Genomic DNA, 21,110 nt, shown 5'->3' on the forward strand with positions numbered 1-21,110 from the left:
TAGATTGATTGGGTTAAACTACTCAAGTTTGTCTTGTCAATTATAAACTTTATTTCATTCTCTCTCCACAGAAGAGAGACAGATTTATAGTCTGTATACCATCAGATCAATATGCATTAAAGACAGTCAGTTAAAAAAAGGTGAGAGAATTTGTATAATTGGCTCACTAAGGACTGCAAATGAAATTATGGCAAGTTGAGGTTTCACTGGCGTAAATTATCCACTGTTTTACAGATTATTAAGCATAAATGGAAGGATAATCTAATGTCATCACGGGATCACTTGCAGAATTTAAAATTCTTTCCCAGAATGATTTTCCTGGCATCTATTTAAGAGATGTTCAAGTAGTATTTGTTCTTTAAAAAATCCACCACTGGAGTTACTTTGGAAAAAAGGTTTCAGTTAAGGATGTTTTCATTTCTAGTCATGTTTGTCATGTCTTGTCTGAATAATTAAAGCTAGTTTATTTTCCCCTTTTACTCAATTGAACTATTTATTGTCTTTTAAAAGATTAAAGTGTGGTTTTCTGGTTTAATATTCTTTAAAAGTGTTTCTTGAATAAAGTATGTGTTTTATCAGTGTTTTCACATCCTAAAAGAAATCTATTCTGACTTCCTGGGATTTCGTCAAAGTCAACAGAAAGGCAAGCATTCCCTTTATTTTATCTCCATTTATGAGAAATGTGGTTAATCAGGGATAATTGGATCAGTTTTTGGAAGAATTATTAGGAATGTGCTACAAGGTCACAGATATGGGTTGGTAGATTTCCCCTGGATTTCCTCTTCAGATGAGTTGTCACCTGTGAAGTAGATAGGATGCTGCTTTTGCAAAAGGGTTTGTTAGAGTCTTATAGTTTATAATTATTTATGGTTTAATAGTTTTTAACCAGTAAGAAGCTTCCTTTCTTGTTGCATTTTCTGAGAAACAATTCCTCCTTCCTGAGAAATGAGAGTGATGTGATTGTGAATCAAAGTGACCTGGCAGGGCCATGTGAGCATTCTTTCTAGCATTTTTTTGAACAATTTTTCTGAACAATTCCTGTCCTTACACACCACCTTTCCATATGAGAACTGCAAAGCTGATTATGACCTTTCTGCACTAAAAACATAAACCCAGCTAATGTGGTTGTGGGTTCTTTGGGATCCTGGAGTAGCTGCCTTCTTTCTCCAGTTTGGCCTTGGTACTTTCTGTGCCTTTGCTTACTTTAATTTCATTCATTGCAAGCATGGTTGAAGTTGTTTGATAGTAGAATAGGATATCTCCGGAGTTTTCAGCAGGCAGTCTGTTTTCTGAGGAAAAATTCAACAGAATTTCCTTCTCCAGTTCTCAGGGTGGCTGATATTGGTTCAGCCTAAAGATCAGGATTAGTAAAGGGGAGTTTGAGCATGTGTAGCAAGCACCCTGTCAAAACTGATTGGATCATTTTTACTTTTTCCATGCTGCAAGCCCAGAAACTATAGGGAATGTTCCATTGCTATAAAAATTAATTCTTTACTACCCCAGCCACTAAACAGTTTCCTCTAAGGCCTAAAATATTTTATCTAACTATTATGCCAATTTAATCTTAAATTGACTTCTGAATTAAAGATGATGTTCTTTCTTTAGTTGTACTAATGAATATATTTTCACAGCAAGGTTGATTGATTTCAAACATTGTCTGCTCCATTAACCTGTGACAGCACACAGCATTAAAACCAAACTTCTTCAATACCTGATTTTATAATTGAAAAATAAATATGTTTGTCTTAAAGGAGAATATTTTTGGTCAGTTAATAAATATTTCAGATGTTGATCCAAAACTCCATCTGGAATTATCTGAGAATTAATGTCTGTGATTTTTTTTAAAGATTTTTTGGCATTTTTTTGGCAAGAACAGAAGTGATAATAGAATTGAGAGTGCCATAGCCAGATTGCACCTGGGGGAGGGGAGGAGTGATTTGGTTTCTATGTTGCTGCTGCTGTGAATGCTGACATCCCTGAAATCTCATGTAGCTTTGAGTTTGAGGGCTGCAATTAAGATTAAAATCTAGTTCATCAACAAAATTTAGTCCTAAAGGCAGTCTCTAAGCCAGAACAGACCCATGGGATGTTTCATCTGAGCTGTGCTTTTATGACAGGGGAGGTAGAGAATAACTGTCTGGGCAATTAAAAAATTCTGTAACAACTGACACTGTTATTACTGCTGAAAGTGGCTTAATGTAAAGGCAAGGTGGATGTCACTGTCACTTGATACTTGCTCTGACCAAGGAGTGGATACCCGTAGTGACCAAGACTGGGTCCCTATTAAGAAACTGGGACTCAGGTTAGCATTTTGCCTGTTCAATCTGGTTGGACAAGCCATATATATCAAGGGTCCCTTAATAATTTCTTTTTCTTTCCTTTTTTTTTTTTTGTCAATAAATCAAGTAAGTTATACTTACTTATGAAGTGAAGGATTTAATTTTAGGAATCGTAAGAAAAACATCAATTTCCAGACTTCTTCTGGAAAATACTTAGGTTTAGAGAATAAGCTTCCTCTGACAATGTCTAAAGCTTTCTTTTTCTTTTAAACTGTTTTACATGGAAAAATCTAGGAGAAAACAATCAGCTGCTAAATATAAGATTGAAAACCTTTGGGCATGTGCAAGGTCAGCAGAAAAAGTAAACAATATAGATCACAAACTGAGTAAAAAGCATACATGCTGTTACTAAAAAGCAAGCATCCAATCTGACATATGAACAAAGCTGTAGTGTGGAAGGTGCAAGGGTAAACTGCAAGCATTAGGCTTTCAGCCATTAGTGCCTATGAGCTCATTGCTCGTGTGATTGCTAGCCCAACTAAGAGAGCCAAAGAAACAGTTCAGGACATAACCTACAAAACTGGAATAATAAGGAGGGTGTAATCTGTTATTTGTTTACATGGTGGGTGAAGCAAGAAGTAATGCATTTGAACTGCACAAAGTAATTCCTCCTCAGGTCTCTGTTAGCCCCTTTTGTCCATGATGATATCGTACTAAAAATACTCTAAGCTATATCAAAAGCAAATGCAAATGAAATTTTCTTTTAGATAAATGTGAGAAAACGAGGGGGCTAATTAACTACAAACAAACAAACAACACAAACAAACCCAAAACAACAAAAAAGCACCTCAAAACCCCAACAAAAAACAACCCATCCAAACATAGCACAGAACCACTAAAACAGCAACACAAAAACCTCCTGGGGTATTGAAACTGTGTGGTCTGGGAGCTTTGAAAGACAATATTTTGAGAAGAGAGGTTAATATATTTGTGGGAGAAATCAGAGGACTCAAACAGATTCAGTGAAGCAGAAATTCAGGACTGTTCATGACCTTGCAGGAAGAGGATGAAGGCTCCTAAGATCCAGCTAAGAGACTTTGAGAAGTGATAAAGCTATTGTTGGTTTTCTATGTTATGTTTGCAGGAAAAATTCCCTCCTTCATTTAAGAAGAGAAATCTACAATACTTTGGTTACCTTAGTACTTTGATACAATCCTTTGTAATTTATAAAATAAATAATAACATGTAAAAGATATTCTGTATTTATAATTACTCTGCTCAATAAGGATTATATCTTGATTATTAAGACATGCAGAAATTATTTTAGTGCTGAATTAGAACTGGAAGAAATTTCCCAAAGCAAAACTTTTATGGGCCTGCATTTCATTTGTGGTTTTTACTGACATACCATTATTAAATAGGTGAAGCACAGAACTACGGAGTGTACTCAGTATTTTTTTTTTTAAGGGGAGGTTTGGAAATGGTATCTGGAGGCCCTTGCTACACATAAATATCATGTGTTTGAGGCACTTGATATGAATTTTTGGTCACTAAGATACTTGGAGATTTTTCTTTTAAATGAGGAAAATATAAATTGCATATAATAAATAAATATAGGAAAAACATTCTTGACTTCTGTTCAAAGTAAGGCCTGATTCACATTGCAGTTAATGTTCCAAATGTCCCCCAGGGTCAAGTTCTGAATCTTTATTTTTGCAATATGCCTGTGGTCAGACTGATCCTAAATTAAATTTTTTGCTCCTTTGTCCTCTTTTTGTGTCAGGGTTATGTTTAAATCAAAGCATAGATAATGTAGTGTACTGCATGAATTGTATTAGATGTGTTATATTGATAAACTTCTGTGTTTGTGAATAATCAAATCCCATGCTTCAAGATATTGCTTGATCACTTTTTATCACAAAACATTCATTGGAGCCTGGCTTCCTGGGAAGGATTTTACAAGTGTCTTTTGATTTCATCTATTTGGTAAACTTCATTCAGTAGAATAATGGATTAGAAAGCCTGTGTTTGTAAACTTTATTCAATATAAAAAACTACAACCCTCAGCAGATGAATGACTGGTCAGTGGCAGTCTTAGACACGGAGAGACAGGGCTATCAATGTTATTTGGGAGGTTCTTAACGAGATAAGGGAATGTATGGAATTAGAGTAGGAAATCTAGCAGTGTTATTTCCAGTTGAAATACATTCAGTTCATTTCACAGGGCAAATAAACGCACCAAAAATAAGCCTTGTTTTTGATAAAAGAAACCCCACTTCAGATTCCTAAAAAATATACAGTTAATATTGACAGTGAGGTGCTTCCTACTTGGAATTCCTAAATAAGAGCAGCAGGATGACATGCAGGCTATAGACTGGGGAGCTGTATGTGAGAAAATCAAATGGTGAAGTTGTCTGTCTAGGATATACCATTTGTCAGTAACAGTATGTCTTAGATTTACATCATTCTTTTTATGATGACTATCACTTTGATTATGAAACTTACTTACCTTTTTATGAAGCATTTAATTTCTTTTTGTATAAAATTAGCATTAAATTGGCAAGTCTATGAAAGATCCTGTAATACTGAGTTATTTATTGACAAGCACTATAGTTTTGTTCCTGTAAATATCTGTAAAAGTTGATTTTTATATTAACAAATACATAATCCATTTCAAGAATGTACCCTAGTAATTTTTTGGGACTGTGAATTCAACAGTTTAATTATATATTGTAATTATGCTGACATCCGTTGTAGAGGTTTTGTTATGTTTTTGCTGCTTTAAATTTTCTCAGGAATAACTGTGTGAAGCAAATACTATTTGTGATCCAGGAAAAAAAAATAAAGTGGGAGAGACCAGAAGCAGTTACAAAAGTTGCAGCACCAGCCTTAACACCTTGTCTCAGCTCAGTTTCAATATATTCTCCTTGAAGTTGAAACTAAGAAGAGATTTCTCTTAAGGCTTGTACAATGCCTGAAAAACCCTCTTGTAAGACTGAGTACTGAAATTTTGAAGCTTAGAGGAAGAAAGATCTATCTTCATAATATTGCAGAAATGGCTATCTCCTAATCAGGTGAGAAATCCTATTTAAGTTATTTTCTCTAGCTGTTGTTAGCTCTATCTTATTTAAAAATAACCTTGCACAGATGCTTATCCAGAGCAGCTCTGATGGCCTCATATGACTCTGATGCTGCAGCTGAGCTTGTTTGGCAAGGGAATTGTTCCAGCTGGTTAATTCCTACCCATTGGTAGGTTTTCGTCATTGGATGATACTCTTGATTTCCATTGAAAAATTCTACTGTAGAGGAATTCTATTCCTTATAGGAGAGCAAGTGAGCTGGGACTTCTTCCTCAAATATGTGGTTGTATTTAGTTGTACAAATTTGGACTTCACATTTCAATGCCTCCTGGAGGAGTAGTTTGACTAGACCTCTGTTTCATTGCTCAGGAAATTCTCCCCCAGTCTTTGTGGACTTGCCAAATAAGCCAGTCTCAGCTGGTACACATAAATGGGGTCTCCCCACCTCCGCTCTCAGTGAGCACCCTGTTGTTGCCCAGACACATGGGGATGGGAAACAATTGCTTGCTACTGTTGATGCAACAAAAGTGCAAATCATGCAACCAATGTTTGTTTTGTATATGCCCTGTGTGCATAGTAGGAGGAATTGGGAGTGCCTGACTCAAGTTTCACCAGCAATCGGAAAATCTTCCCTATATCAGAAACAAGGCAATTTCAGTGTGTCAAGGTCTGATCATGTCTTTCCCACTGGTTGCAAAAATAGATTTTCACTGGCTCTATTTTTTCTGGCCTTTTATATGGCTCTGAACCAAGTACTAGCAAAGGGCTACACTATTCTCCATGTAAGACAAAAATAGATAATTTCGGTCCTGAATTGTAAAGTTGTTGTTGTTATCTCAATAACTCCCTTCAGTGGAGACTGCATTCATTACACCATAACACTGTCATCCTCCTCAGATCATCCTTCCCAAAAATCTTCTAAATATAAAAGCATCTTTTCTTTCCATCCCTTTGAAGGACTGAATTTTTATCTGCTGCTCTTGGCGATATTTTTCTTCAATTGTTATAGGAATCTCAGTCCTATGGAGGACTGAGGATTACAATAAATGGAGGATTACAATAAATTAATAGATACTTAAAGTTAATTGCTGCCTGTTAGTCATGAAACTATAATCAACAGTGATCATATTAACTTGTATTTAATTAGAACATATCTAAAGAAAATAAAGGTAGCTCACTGCAGTACCCTCTCCAAACAAAGAAAAAAAACCAAAAAAAACCCTATACCTTATTGCTACTTTCAGTGTGTATCTTCTAGTTTCAGTTAATAATTTTCTTTTGCTTGTCAGTGATTATTCATTTAGTATTTTTATCTCAAAGTCTTTAAACATATATAATAAGACACATTCTTTTTGGTAAGGAAAAGAGATTAATCTCTCTGGGCATCTCCTCATTGCATTTTTTTTAGCCTCTTCTCTTCTTTCTCAAAGTCTTGTATAAATAGTAGATCTTGTTGTAGTTTAAAATCAGTCTTCCTAATTCCACCATTGTGGAAAAATATTCAGTCTAACTTCCCTTGATGATTCTACTTACATTGTCCAGGATTTTTTTACATCTTTTAGTAGCAGTATGATGATTTGAGACATGTATCTACATCATTTACTTGTCTAGACAGCTGTGTGGAAAGCAGAAGAATCATAGAATAAGATATTGAGTCATGTACAGAGCTGCAAAAGATTAGGACTGTGCTTATGAATGTTACTGTAATGAAAATAATGCTTAGTAAGTCTTCCAAAATCTGCAACCTTGCAAAAAAAGCAGCAAGTTTTTGTTTGGTAATTTTCCACTTAATGAACCCTTTCAGTGTCTCTTAAAGGTTGTTAATAGGTTAAAAAAATTGTCAAGCTTTATTTCTCAAAACAGCCATTCTGCCTTTGTTTCCAATCCCAACCAGGCACCATGTATTGAAGTTATGATCTGCTTTCTTAGCTGTTTTTCTGTTCACTGGACTTCTTTTGACAGAACCAAGAAGTTAGAAAAAACCCTTCTCATAACTATTAAGCAGTTGAAAAGCACAAACTATATTACAGAAAATTTCTGGATCTAAAAGTATTTTGGGAGACATGTAAAAATGTTTGTGATTCAGGTAGCTGTCTGTGTCCTTCAAAGACATTAAAAACCCAGACTGACTAGCTAGTAGGTGTTGCTTAGTCACAAAATCCTACATGTAGTAATCATAGCTCTAGACTATTATTACATTTACATTTTCATTAGTGCTATAAACTCCCCTGCACAGCAGGATTTAGAGGCAAAATTCATCTTGTACAGAAATTAAAAAGAAAAGTGTTCCCTTCACTGATGTGTCAAGGTTGAAGAGTTCATTATACCATGATGATCCTTAAAACATATAGGGTGAAATAGTCCAGAAAGAAGGTGGGATTTTTTTGTACCTGGAGCTTCTATCTCAGTTAAAATTGAGCATCATATTTGACTTTTGTCCTTCATCTCAACAAATTCTGTGAGATTTGTCACCAACACAATCTAGGTGAAAATTATATCTCCTGATGAAATTAGTATGAGCATTTCTATTCTGGCTTTCTAGAAGACTAATGATTCAAATAGTATTATTCTCTACTAAAATATTTGAATTTTGTTTTTATACAATTAACAACACTTTTCTGTGATCATGTGTATCATATACAGAGATGCTAAGGCCCAAACAAAGATTTTTGTGTCCTAAAATATATCTGAAGGATGTCACAGAAAGATTATGGGTTTTATGAATTCCCAAACCTGAATAGTTCCATAGATGTAAATGGCCTAATGTATTTCTGACAAGCAATACAGAAATTTACATATATTTCAAAATGGTCTTATTTTAAATCAATATTTAAACTTATGAAATTCAAAATGCATGAAACATTGGTATTATCTTACAAGTCTGAGTCATTGGATTGAAATTCATTTAACAGATTGAGTAAGAAGCACAAAAGTATCAGGGATCTGGCTCCATAAAAAGCTGAATCTCCTGAACCCTCTTTAAAAAAGGTTTCATTTTCACCTTGTCATGATCTTGGTGGGCTCAATGCTCATGCTCAATATTGTTCAAAGTTGTTCAGACTTATGGAAAAAAGATCTATCACCCAGGCAATGGTAGAATTTTTCTTGAGGAGGAAATAAAGCAACTAGAATTTTCTTTCCAGCTGCACTTTCCTGAACTTAATTTTATTTTGTATTCTGTATGAGCAATCAAAAAAACCAAATGGGTCTTGGCTCTCAAAAAGTGAGATAGAATCAAAATCATATAATATCTTTGCCTTCACAGTCCTAAGCTTTAGTTAGCATATGCTTGATTGAATTAAAGAACATAAAATGGGGGAAAGCACAAGTAAATCCCTATAGCTCTGGAATTGTGAAACAGTTCTAGTTAAACAAATATTAGAAAACTGGAACTGTAATGGACATAGTAAATGTTAGGCCACAATTATTTTAAAGATATCTAAAGCCCTGAGGCTAAAAGGGATTCAAACATAAATTAACAAGGAAAACACAGTGGTGATTGCTAATTGCTCCACTAACATGGCAATGTGCAACTTTTGGGAAATTTTAGGACTTTGATCAGAATAGGAACAAAGACTGACACTAGGCCACAAAAAATACCATGGGGTTCTTAACAGGATGTGGGATATTTTGTTTGAAAATTGCTGGATGAAATTCAGTATATGTCCTTTGTAGCTGGCTGCCATATCATGTAGTGGTAGTTATGTAACTACTGTTCAGGATGTTAATTACTGCCTTTCAATTAAAAACATTCCCAGTGAGTGGACAAGGGTAACAACTGGTGAGGTTTTTTTAGACCCTGCATCTTAGGACCTCCTGGCTCATTAAACACAATCTCATATTTCTTTTTTTTTTTTTTTTGGATCAACCAAAGAGGCACTATTATTGAAGACTGGTTGGACAGGGAGATCATGATGCAGAGTTTTTTGTCCCTGAGATCAGCTCAGGTGGTTAGAGCATGGTGCTAATAATACCCAGGTTCTTGGTTTTATCCTTGTATGGGCCATTCACTTAAACATTGGACTCAATGGTCCTTGTGGGTCCCTTTCAACTCTGAATATTCTGTGATCTTTTAGTCACATAAAAAATTAGTTCTGTTCATAAACCACTGCTTTCTCTACTGGCTAAAATTTTTATTTCAATAACTCTTAAACCTGCATAACATCTAACTTGTTTGTTCTACTTATATATATCAAAATAATATTTTCCTCAAAACCCTTTTATTTCTGTATTTATCAAATTCTTTTATTTTTCTATATTTTTTTCATTCTTTCAATCATCCCAGGCATTTAGTTAGTCTTTCTGAAAACTGGTGATTGCCATCTTGTATTTCAGAGGAGATCTTAATGTTTTATGTTTCCTTATTGAAAATATTGTTTGATATTGAATATTTTTTTTTGAGCCCAACTTAGAAATGGCTTGCAGTCAGTCTCTAATTCACAGTTTTCACTGTTTTTCTTAGGTTCTTATCATTTGTGATTTCAATTGTAACTTTCAGTTTTATTATAGACAGTCTTGAGAAAGCCTAGTACTGAATATTGGAAGTATATGCCTAAGTGACAATTTTTTGACAGAGAATGTTTTATTACCCTAGGTTGGTGATTGGTGATCCTTCACCAATGAAAATTCATTCATATAATCCTGTGACTGACTTCATTATAAACTCATCCACAAAGCTATTTCAGTATTATAACCAATGTCTTTATCTAAGATGAATTCAGACATCATTATATATAGTGAAGCATATATATAACCATGTAAGTGAGTTTATATGAATATAAATTGTATATATAGTTGTCTTTCATCTACATTCTCAACTCTAAGCTCCCTCTTGTCATTTTATGGCTTTAGATGACATCTTGGTTAATACACTTTGCATGTAACTATGGCTTTCCATCTACTGTACATTTTTAAACGTAGTTTTGTAAGTTATTTAACTCATTTTCACAGTACATTTTGACTGATGAACTGGAAGAGCACAATGCCAACTTTGTCACATGATAAAATATCTAATATATATTTTAGACATAAATATACATAGGGATAATAAAGCTATGTTAATTGATATGATGATTTATCTTTCTGGCCATGATTGAGAGTACGTTAGTCTAACATATTAAAAGTTTTTCTCACTGAATTTGAAAATAAAATTGAATCCTATTTGGTGAAGAGAATGCCAAAACAGGTATAGTGAGAAATAGTGTAGGGGTTATAATAAAAGCATAGGTCTGTGACACAGTCTTGATCTACTGGTGACTTATATACTGAAAAAACATTATAGAGGTGCTGGATGTAGAATCCTTCTTAGAGGAACAAAATAACCAGATTATGTTTTCAGAATTCAGAATCCTTTATGGAAAAAATTGCTCAAGTGTAGGCAGGAAGGAAAATACTTGTACTGCAGTAAAACTTTCTATAGCTTACAAGGTATTTGTGTGGTAGCTTCCTTGAATACCTGGAGATAAATCAAAAGAATTTGTTAGAAAAAACAGACAAGTATGACAAAACAGTGACCCTGAAACTTCGTCTCCTCAAAGATGGTCTGGATAATTAATAGAAGAATTATATTATTGTATGTGTAATAAGAATATATTAATAATAATTTCTTATTGTCCACCTTCTCTATGGAAAGGTTTTTGCCAATGATAATGGAATAGATTAGAAATCAGTGACTTACTAATTTCCAACAGGGAGACCAAAAATGGAAATTCCAGGCTCCTTCAGACTGATATGGACTGAGACAGGGTCTACACTCAGCATGCTGTCATTTTGTCATTAAGAATGCAGAAAATAACAAACTCCATCATACCTATTTTGTCTTGAACTAATGCTAATATATGAAGGAAAAAAAATGACAGGACACATACACATACACATACACATACACATACACATACACATACACATACACATACACATAATGAGTATTGCTTAGTGTAGCAGAAACAAAAGAAACTGCAATTCCAAAATAGTATTGCTTTTTAGTTAGTGAAAAATGACAAAGTATATTTAATAAATGTAGTAGGCATATGTGCAACAGTAGGCAGGTAAAAGGAAACTTTTACCTCTGTGCTCCTGGAAACTCAGTTAAAAGGTGATTGAACCACAAGGTCTCATCCCCCCAAAACAGGGGGAACAGACTGATCATTTCAAGAATGTGGAAAAGCAAGCTGGAAGGTGGCAGCTAGCCAGAGGCTGTAAAAGAATTTCTTGTAACCAATCAGCTGAACATGTGCTTAAGGCCAGAAAGGCAAAGAAAATCTGATGCTCAAAGTCTTATAGAAAAAAAAAAAAGATATATTTTTGATAGGAAAGACAACATGCAGCTTGCTAATCACTATAGTAAGCAGAGAGTTGAGGTTCAGATTTTTTTTCTTTTTTTTAGATCTCTATGGCTACTCTGTTCAAAACAAAAGATTTAATTTAATTTCATAAATAACTTCTCACTGCCTAGTCAAGTGTTTGATATATCTGAAAATAATTCACTTATCTGAAGCAAAATATGAACTTTGTACCTCAATATCAGATTGCTCTTTGTAGCTGATGGGGCCCCTTTCAGTACTCACATTATGTAGTCATTTACACTGTGAGCAGCAGCACACTAAAACGATGGTTCGCTTTACATCCATATCACAATCAACATTTGTATGGATGACTGCTTAGAATTCAAGGGAAGTAAGAACTGGGGCACGAACCAGCCTTTTTGTTCTGCTCATCTGAATAAGTTTATTCCCTCAAGGCTACAGAAATGTTGAAGACGTTAAGTGTTCACTCAGAACAGAAGTTCTGTAGGCTGCATGGGGGCAGAAACTACCAAGGAATGTTTCGTATCAAATTTACACCCAACAGAGTGAGGATGAGTAATTGTTAGGTGAGAAGTTGCTATAGCTTTGTGTTAGCAGTTCTGAGTTCAGCTACAAGATATTATCTAAGACCCAATGGAGATCTGACTAGGTGACTCAGAAAATTAGTAATGGCTTATACAATCATTTCTAGGTCAACAGTTTGTATATACTGAACTTTATTCTGGTAAATCATCACTAGCTGATGACTCTTCTGTGGTCTCTGAATTGTTATTCTATATTTGTTTTAGTGAATGGACTACTTAAAATAACTGCCATGGCAGGCCGCCTTTGGCATAGCTGCTCATTGCTGCAGTAGAAACAGAGACCTGACTGGAATGGAGGATAGAGCTGCTCTGTCAGCCCTAGAAGCAGCTCTTTCAAAGCAGAAATGAGATGCTGCAGTGTAATATGGAAAAGGTAGAACAGAGAAATTTAAAACCATCTGAGACAACTGAACTGTCTGTTCTGATATTCCATATGAAAACTTAAGTTCACCAAGTTTCCCCTGAACTGAACTTGGTGTCTTGTGTAAGTGACATCTGTAAAGACACTGAGATCCAGAACCACCCTTGCAAGATGCCTTCTCCTCTCAATTGGATACTGGAAGAATGAAGGCTTTTTTATGGTGATTACATTATTAAAGGACTTGAACCTGGATGAAAAAAATTTGGGCCTGAATCAGAAGAATCACATAGCTTCCTTTAGTTGCTTATTTCCAAATTTCTTCCAGCGCTTTTTCACTTTCTCTCCAAGAATTGTTTACTTCATTTCTAACTAAAATTCTCATGTCTTCAGCTGCAATCCTTAGCTAAGATAGTGTTTTCCAAAGAGTTTGTATAAGCCTTAATTGTCAAGTATAGCCTCTGAAGGTTACTATATTTCATAGGTCCACCTATGAGAGCCACCCACTTCTACTTACACATTATATATGGACTAGGCATTTTAGAAATTGTATTTCTGCTTATTTATTTATACTTAGAAATTCCACGCAAAGGCTTAAATTAAAAGAATCAGATAAGCAATTTCTCTCATTTAGATTACCTCTAGATTCATCTTTTGCCGACAAAACAGGCTCAGTCCAATGTTTTCTGAAGACTAAGGGTTTTTTTTCATAACATATTAATTATACATATGTTAAATCAGGTTTTGACATGACTGCAGGAAATCAGGTTTTCTGCACTCTTAACAGTAGTTTCCATGTATTTTTCATTCCAGTGAGTTCTTTTCCATTTCAGTAGGGCTCAAAGAGTACCTTTGCAATCTCATGAACACAATGTTTACTAAATCATTAATACAAAGCATGTTTCAAAAACAGAATAAGTTTTCCAAAACACATTTTCAGAGGGGATAAGGAAACAGCATTTTCTTCAAAACTTGTTAGTAAGAAATTCAGAAGGTGGTTCTGAATGGGAACAACTGCACAGGGCAAACAGATGTCAAAAATCAAGACTTTTATATGCTGCTTCAAAATAAATAAGGAACAATAACTTGATCCGCCATGTTCTTCCTCTTCATCCTCTTTTTTTCTAACAGAAGAATTCCTGCTGATTTCTTCCTTGTGGAGGTTAGTGTTGAGCTCACCCTTACCCCCACACTCTTTGAAAGAGTTGAAGAAACTTTTGATTCTCTAGAAGAGCTCATTACAAAGCCCTGATATGACTGATTAATTTGTCCAGATACAGGTGGAAAAGGGCAAAAAAAAGCAGTGGGGAAAACATGAAAACTCAAGAAACAGGTTGACAGTTCAGCTTGTAATAGGATAAATTGAAAGTAAGGAAAGTAAAGACAGTGCAAACCTGTTTCCCATATTTTACACCTGTGGAAGAGCTGCATTTATTTCCCTGATTTTACCTTGAGCTGTAAAATAGATTTGGGATAATTTTAAATAATGGTTTTCAGGGATTAGGTACCTTCCATTATATTAAATCATGTAGAAAGTTGTAAAGACGTTACTGAAGGGGACCTTTTTTACTACTAGTGTTCAAGAAATTATGTTTTTGAAGTTTTTGAGACACTTTACTGTGATAAAAGGTGTTTGGATCATCTTAGCAGCAAAAGCTGGGTTTCGTACACATTACGGGGTTGTGTATTATAAATAAGTGTGTGTGCATTTTAATATTGATTACAAGCTTCAGTGTCTATTGAAGTGTTTGAAATGGAAATAACTTTTTAAAGGAATAGATAACATATAGGTAATAGTATTTAACTGAATCAATGGAGTACAAAGTAATGGGAAAGCCTGATTTTCACTCCTTGGAGTATTTCTGGTATTGGCTTTTCTCATACAGATAGCTTAGGGAAAATGTCCAAAGACCACCACTTACCTTGGCAAAAATTCTCAACTAAACTAGAGTGTTCTAGATTTAAGTTCTGATGGCACTAGAAAGGGCCAGCTCAAAACCAGTTTATCACCTGACTCTTACTCCATAATTTACCATGATTTAGGTAATGGGTTCATGAGCAACTGCTAGAGGAATGAATTTGTTTAATCACTCCATCAACATTGGTGATCCAATTACTTTTCAGTGCTACTTACAGGAATTAGAAGACAGACTTTTGCCCACTTTTGAAATGTAATTCACGATGGCCTTTGGGCAGTAATATGCTAGAATTGCATCTAAATGCAGGAAGCTAAGCAAAACCACAGAGTTTGTAATTCGTCTGTCTCAGCAAAAGTATAAATTTAAATACAAATGTAAATGCATTCCTAAATAATGATGCCTTTGTTAATTTGAGCTGCAATGAAGATGACAAATTTTAATGAATGGTATGATTTTCCTCTTTCCAAATGTATTATTCCAACCACTTTATTTTTCATTGTTCACTAAGCAGTACTGGAATTAAAGAAACTAAACATCTTCCAGCTTGAACAGGATTTTTTTACAAGCAGAATATTTGAAATTTGTTTGCTTTTTTTTCCAGTCTGCTTTTAAGTGTCTTAGTGGGTAGAGATTAGGCAACTCTTCTCCAAAAACTATTCTATATTATAGCTGAAGCAACTTGGACATGTTTCTTTTGCTTTCTTCTTAATTTTTTCCTACTAATATTAGTTTTCCGGACATCAAACTGGTACGTAGGGTAGACTGTAAATTCTTTGACATAGGGTTAATAGTTGAAAGAGTTCTTCTCTCAGCATCCAGACCTTTAGCCTAATAGCCTACAGAAGTGTGGAAGTATTGTAGAATGTCGTATTTCAGTTTTCTTATGTCACCCCTTTGCCAATCTGTATAGTGGAAATTCCCTGTTAAAGAGCGTTGTTAGTACAATACTTAAGAGATCACACTTTAAGTGTTTATTACTTCTTTTTTCATGTATTTTATTTTGTTGATTTTGTTAAGTGAACAGTTTCTTGCTTGCAACTCTGCTTCATCAGTTGTCTTTTGTTAGACCAGTTACTAAAACTGGAAGCATCTGAAAGCTTTGGGTTTGTATGAACCTATTTGACTACAATGTTAAATCATTAACTCAACAACAATTTCCCTCCTAAAACTTGTGGTCCACACTATACATGAGAACTCCCTGTGTCACTCTGTGGCTTCTGTGAGCCCTTCTTCCCTGGAAATTTATCTACTATCTCTCACATAAAAAGTAGTATATGGAATACAATAGAAGCATATCTCCAGAAACAAAAAAACAACAAAAACCCTCCAAATTCCAACAAAAAGGGGGGAATATTTGGAATGTATGCAAAATATATTTCTTTTCCCTTAGTATTTTACACATGCATGCTAAGGTGTGGTTACATCAGTCAAATTCCTCAGGACTAAGCTAAGAAATGATGAGACAGGAAGCTCTGTTACACTGCTGTAACAAGAATATTGTGCACATGTTTTTGTTTAGACAGCTCTTTTTTGTCCAGAGGTGCCAAAGTCATTGCCAAAATAGTCCATTCCACCCTTTTCCAATTATCATGTACAATTTGTGAGCAATGCTAAGATCCTTCATAGAATAATGAGAACTTTAATTTCACTGCACACCTGAAATGCAGGTCAGTGCAATAGGTGACTGGCTGAAATGTGTATACAAGGTATGAATAATGCTTTCTTTTGCACTTTTGTGAAGACAGCGAAACAATTTCAACCTGAAAAAAACCCAGAACCTAAACCAAACCGCACCCACAGCTCTTTGACTTTTAAACCAAAATTGCACTTGCTATTATGACTTCTGTATGAATCACTTAGTGTTTTTGAGGCTTTATGTGCTTTTGTTCATAGCACAGGCAAACTTTTCATGAAGTTGCCCATTTCATACTAGCATTGCACTTATGGCCTCTTTCTGTTCCAGAGGAAAGAAAGATTATTGTTTCTACATCTTTTAGTCCACAAGAATCCAAATTTCATGTACTTTGATGGAAATATTGATATTTAGTGGAGTATTAAAAGTTTTCAATTTTTTTTTTTGAGAACCTTATAGGAAGTAATTTTGAGTTAAGGAGAAGGGGAGGAGCAGCCTGTCCTTCAGAAAAGACAGGCTCTTCATACGAGAGGCAGCTCTTGCAAAGGGCATGCTCCATTTGGCTTGTTTCCTAGGTAAGAGATGAAACAAGCCATGTTGCTTCAGGCAGATGAAAGCTGGGAAGGAGATGGGGGTTGGTTCTGACCCCAGTTCCTACTTGTCAAAAATGTGTGATTTTTTTTTTCTATTTAAATATATTATAAAGAGCAGAGGGGGGCGGGTGAAAAATGGAGGAAGAAAGCCAAAAAAAGTCAGCTATTTTCTGGCAGGTTAGCCATCAAGTCTCATCATGAGAATGACTATTATGGTATGATACCAACCCTGCAATGTGGAATGCAAAAATGCCTTTTACTGAGACTGTCCCATTTGTTTTTAAGGGCCTGTGTGCCAAGAGGCTCTCCAGGAAACTGTTTAATACTGCAATCTTAAGGCAAAATATATTATTTTAACTGGAACTTTGTTCTTCAACTTAACCTTTAACACCACCTTAAGGATCAGATTATTAAAAAGTAAAATGTGTTACATATATATATATATAAGTGTATATATATACATACACACACACACACACACACACACACACACATATATATATATAAATGATTTGACCTTCATTTCTAATTTAATTTTAAGAAGCAAAGTGCTCAGACCTACCACACAATGGACAGCACCTCTTTCTGAGAGAGGTCTGACAGACTAAAAATGCATGGTCAGACTCCAAGCCTATCAGAGTACCATTGTTCTCTAGTCATATTCTATGGTCCTTATTAAATGAGATGCAGCAATCTCAGCTGGTATCTGAACTACAAATCTAACAAGTAACTGGGGAAGAATGTTATTTGCTCTGAGTATATTTCCCTCCTGGGAGAGATCCAGGTTAATGCTTGATAATCCTTTTGTATCCAGGGTTCAGGCTGTCTTTGCTTAAAGAAAACTTCCACAGAAGTCACTAGCATTAATCTTGTAACGTAGGAATTAACACAGTTATGTTAACATTTATATCTTGAAAGCCTGTACAAATTGTCAAGCTAACAAGATGAAAAAAATCTTCGTTCTGAGAGATTTCCTTCTTAACAAAAAATCTCAGTGTTGCATGTCATCTTCGTCTCTTGTCAATTTATGTTCCATAGTTTATTCTCTGTATAAAAGAAGTAGTCCCAGGGAAGTCATTAGGAAGTAGGAATATTATAAATGTTTGTCTAGAGCCAGAGTTTGCAATTTTATTGCTGCCTATTAGAGGTGTGAGAAATGGAAACTTTGCCCAAACTCAAGCACTGTTAGAAAATGTTGATAGCTGAGCATATCCATTTTTAGTTCTAGCATGTTCTGCTGTGTAATTTCTTACAAATTCTTCATATATATGCTTTGTTCTTTATCTGCCTGTAAGTTGAAGAGAAAATGCAGGAATTTGGTGGAAAGTTATAGTAAGTATTAAATACTGGCAGTGAGAAAAGGAACTATCAAATATGGCCAGAGTAGAATATCATCTCAATATATATCAACAATAAAGACATATTTACTTTGTGACTCAAATTGTGTAATATGTCTCACAGAACTCAGCATCATCAATATTATTAAATTAAATCTTCATCAGTTGGATTATAACATCTTAGAGGTATCAATTGCTTTTGAGACCTTAAGAAGCTTGTTCTATGCAAAGCCTCTCTAGCTATGCTAAGTCTTGGAAAAGCTGCAGTCATTTGCATTTGGTACGACTACTTTTTTTATCATAATTTATGAAAAATAATCAGTATCACAAAGTCAATACTTTTAGCAACAGATCTGTTTGCTTTCTGAAACTCACATCATAAAAATAGGTGGCTAAGTATCAGAAAAATATAGTTCAACTGGACATTTCCAAATTCTGCAAGTTATATCTAGTGCACTCATTAAAATTCTTGATACTGAAAATCTGTTTAAACTTCTGAAGCTCAGGCTGAATCTGAACTTCCAGACACTTGGGAAAGTAACAAACTAGATATGCTCACATATTAGTCAGAAGTGCTGTTTAATAAAAAGACAAACAAATTATAATAATAGTAATATGAATAAGTAATATGCATCCAAATAAATGTGTGGATTTGAGTATTAGTTTAATAGGATGATAGAACAATAAGGAAGCAATTAACTGAAAAGAAAACAAAATAAAAAAACCTCCCCCAAAATGCCTGTGAAGAAAAAATACTCTTGTCAGAAACGTTTTTCTTCTCCCATATTTTAAATAATCTCATTTTTTATTGCAAATATAGTTTTAATAATCTCTAGGAATACTTTTATATATGGATTTCAGTTCAGATTTTTTAGTATTAATACTAATTAAATCATACATTTTTTTTAATCCATGTTCTCTGGAAAACTAGAAAATGCTCAAGTAGGATTAATCTTTCACAGAATTAATTCTCTTTTTTTTTTTTTTTTTCAGATCCATACAAACATGGCAGGGTTTTTTCCCACTTTTAAGTGTATCTTATCTATGTTATATGTACTAGTTAATAAAAATATCTCTCTATCACATGTCTAGGGGACATGAGACACCCCAGCTTGTGTACTAGAGCCATGAGGAGATATCTTATCTGATAGAAAGAGGAATTCAAGGTTGCATGGTAAAAGCATGCAATAATTGGTCTGAAATCACATTACCTACTTTTTAATTGTGGCTCCTCCACCTACCAGCTGCATATCATGGAATGACTTGGCTCCTGACTTTAAAGGCCCTCCTAAATCTCTGATACACAAGGCTGGATGAATGTAAACACTAGAAGCTGCTGCAGCCTGTGTGTGATTGACATTCTGCTGCTGTAAACCAACGCAGAACAGCAAAGGTTCTCAAGGGGGCATGTCCTGGTAAGGCACTGTTGGTCACTGGGGTGCCTGAGCAAGGACCAGAGGGGAGGACAGAGAGGCCAGGTCTAGTCCAGAAGTGGGTCAGACAGAGCAGCTGGATCTCTTGAATGATAAAGAAGATGGTCAGGGTAGGAGCAAGGCAAAATCAGATGGCACTGTTCACTCTGGAGAATGCAGCTGGGCAGGGGGAACTGGATGTAGTGCTTTGCTTGTTTGTCTCCTCCACAAAAGAAAGACTTCAAATAGTTCAGGGATGGCTGTGCTATACTTCTTCCTTGAAAGGAATGCAGGGAAGTAGATTTGTTTTCTCACATAGTATGGAAGTGATCCTCTGTATCCTTTCCCTCTGCATGAGAACAGTGTGCTGGTGCTTAGACTTTTTTGTCTATCTGAAGAGAAGGGCTTCTACACTCCCATAGAATATATGGAAGATGCTGCCAAGAATATGATCAAGGACTTTTTCCTCCCTTAAAAAGAAGAAAGCAATACCTGTGATCTCTTTTTTTTCACATGAAGATCAATCATAATGACTGAGAAAAAGGATGATATCTAGAATTAGTTTTTGCTAAACTGCTAAAAACTTGACCTAGAATATTGATTTATATAGTTGTGGGGATATTAATTTTTTATTACTCAGTAAATATATTGTAATATGGTTGCATCCCTGGACATATAAAGCAGTCTTACTTAATTAATGAAGAAGAGAGTACTCACACTTTTTTTTTAATGTGACATTTATCATAAAACAAGATTAAATAGTTAAAATTGTCTAGCTCCTTTCCAGTTGAAAGAAAAATGTAATTCTTTACTAGAATTACATGTACAGGATATATGTTCAACTCTATGTATGCAAGTCCATATCATGGAGAGTTTCAAACCAATAAAGTCTTGGGGTAGCACAATAAACTTACAAATATATTGAGTCTCAATATACTCTTTCCTTAGCTAAGAATGTATTTCTTTAATTTACTTTCCTTACATACATCTGTCTCCATGGATGTGCAAGGCTGCCAGTATATTTGACTTCAGTTTCCCAAGGGAATCCAATGATTCCTATTTCATGCATTCAAAGCTATACACAGAGGTAGACATTCAACTACAACAATCAACAAGCTAAGCACAATAAACCAGGCTTTCAATATTAATGTAGAAAGCAAAGCGACATCCAAGGATCAAGTGTTCTCATTGCATGTTACAGATGAAAGACATGGAATATTTTGATATATCAGAGACTGGGACAGAGCCCTTTGTAGATACCTGATACTTTGCCCACAGGAGTAATATCTGAGCCACCTGCATCTTACTTCTGTGTTTCAAGTCTTTGTTGGTCACAGGACAGCAAAGGAATAAGAGCAACTAGACTTGAAAGGAGAAGAGGGAGTCAGCTTCAAATGACAACATTATAATGACCTGTCTTAGCTATAGTAATTTATCAGAAAAATGAAGAACTTTCAGCATCTTCCTCTCAATACCACCAGCTGTGTCTGAGCTGGCAGTCTTTGCCATTAAGACCTTGGCAAAACACTGCTTACAGTGAAAGTGTGCGTGGGAGTGGGAAAACTGGGGGCATAAAAAAGAGTCTACTGCATTGATACAGTCACCACAAC

The sequence above is a fragment of the Agelaius tricolor genome, unplaced genomic scaffold, assembly GCF_023055355.1.
Source record: "Agelaius tricolor isolate 1412-34295 unplaced genomic scaffold, bAgeTri1.0.p SCAF_5, whole genome shotgun sequence".
Classification (NCBI taxonomy): domain Eukaryota; kingdom Metazoa; phylum Chordata; class Aves; order Passeriformes; family Icteridae; genus Agelaius; species Agelaius tricolor.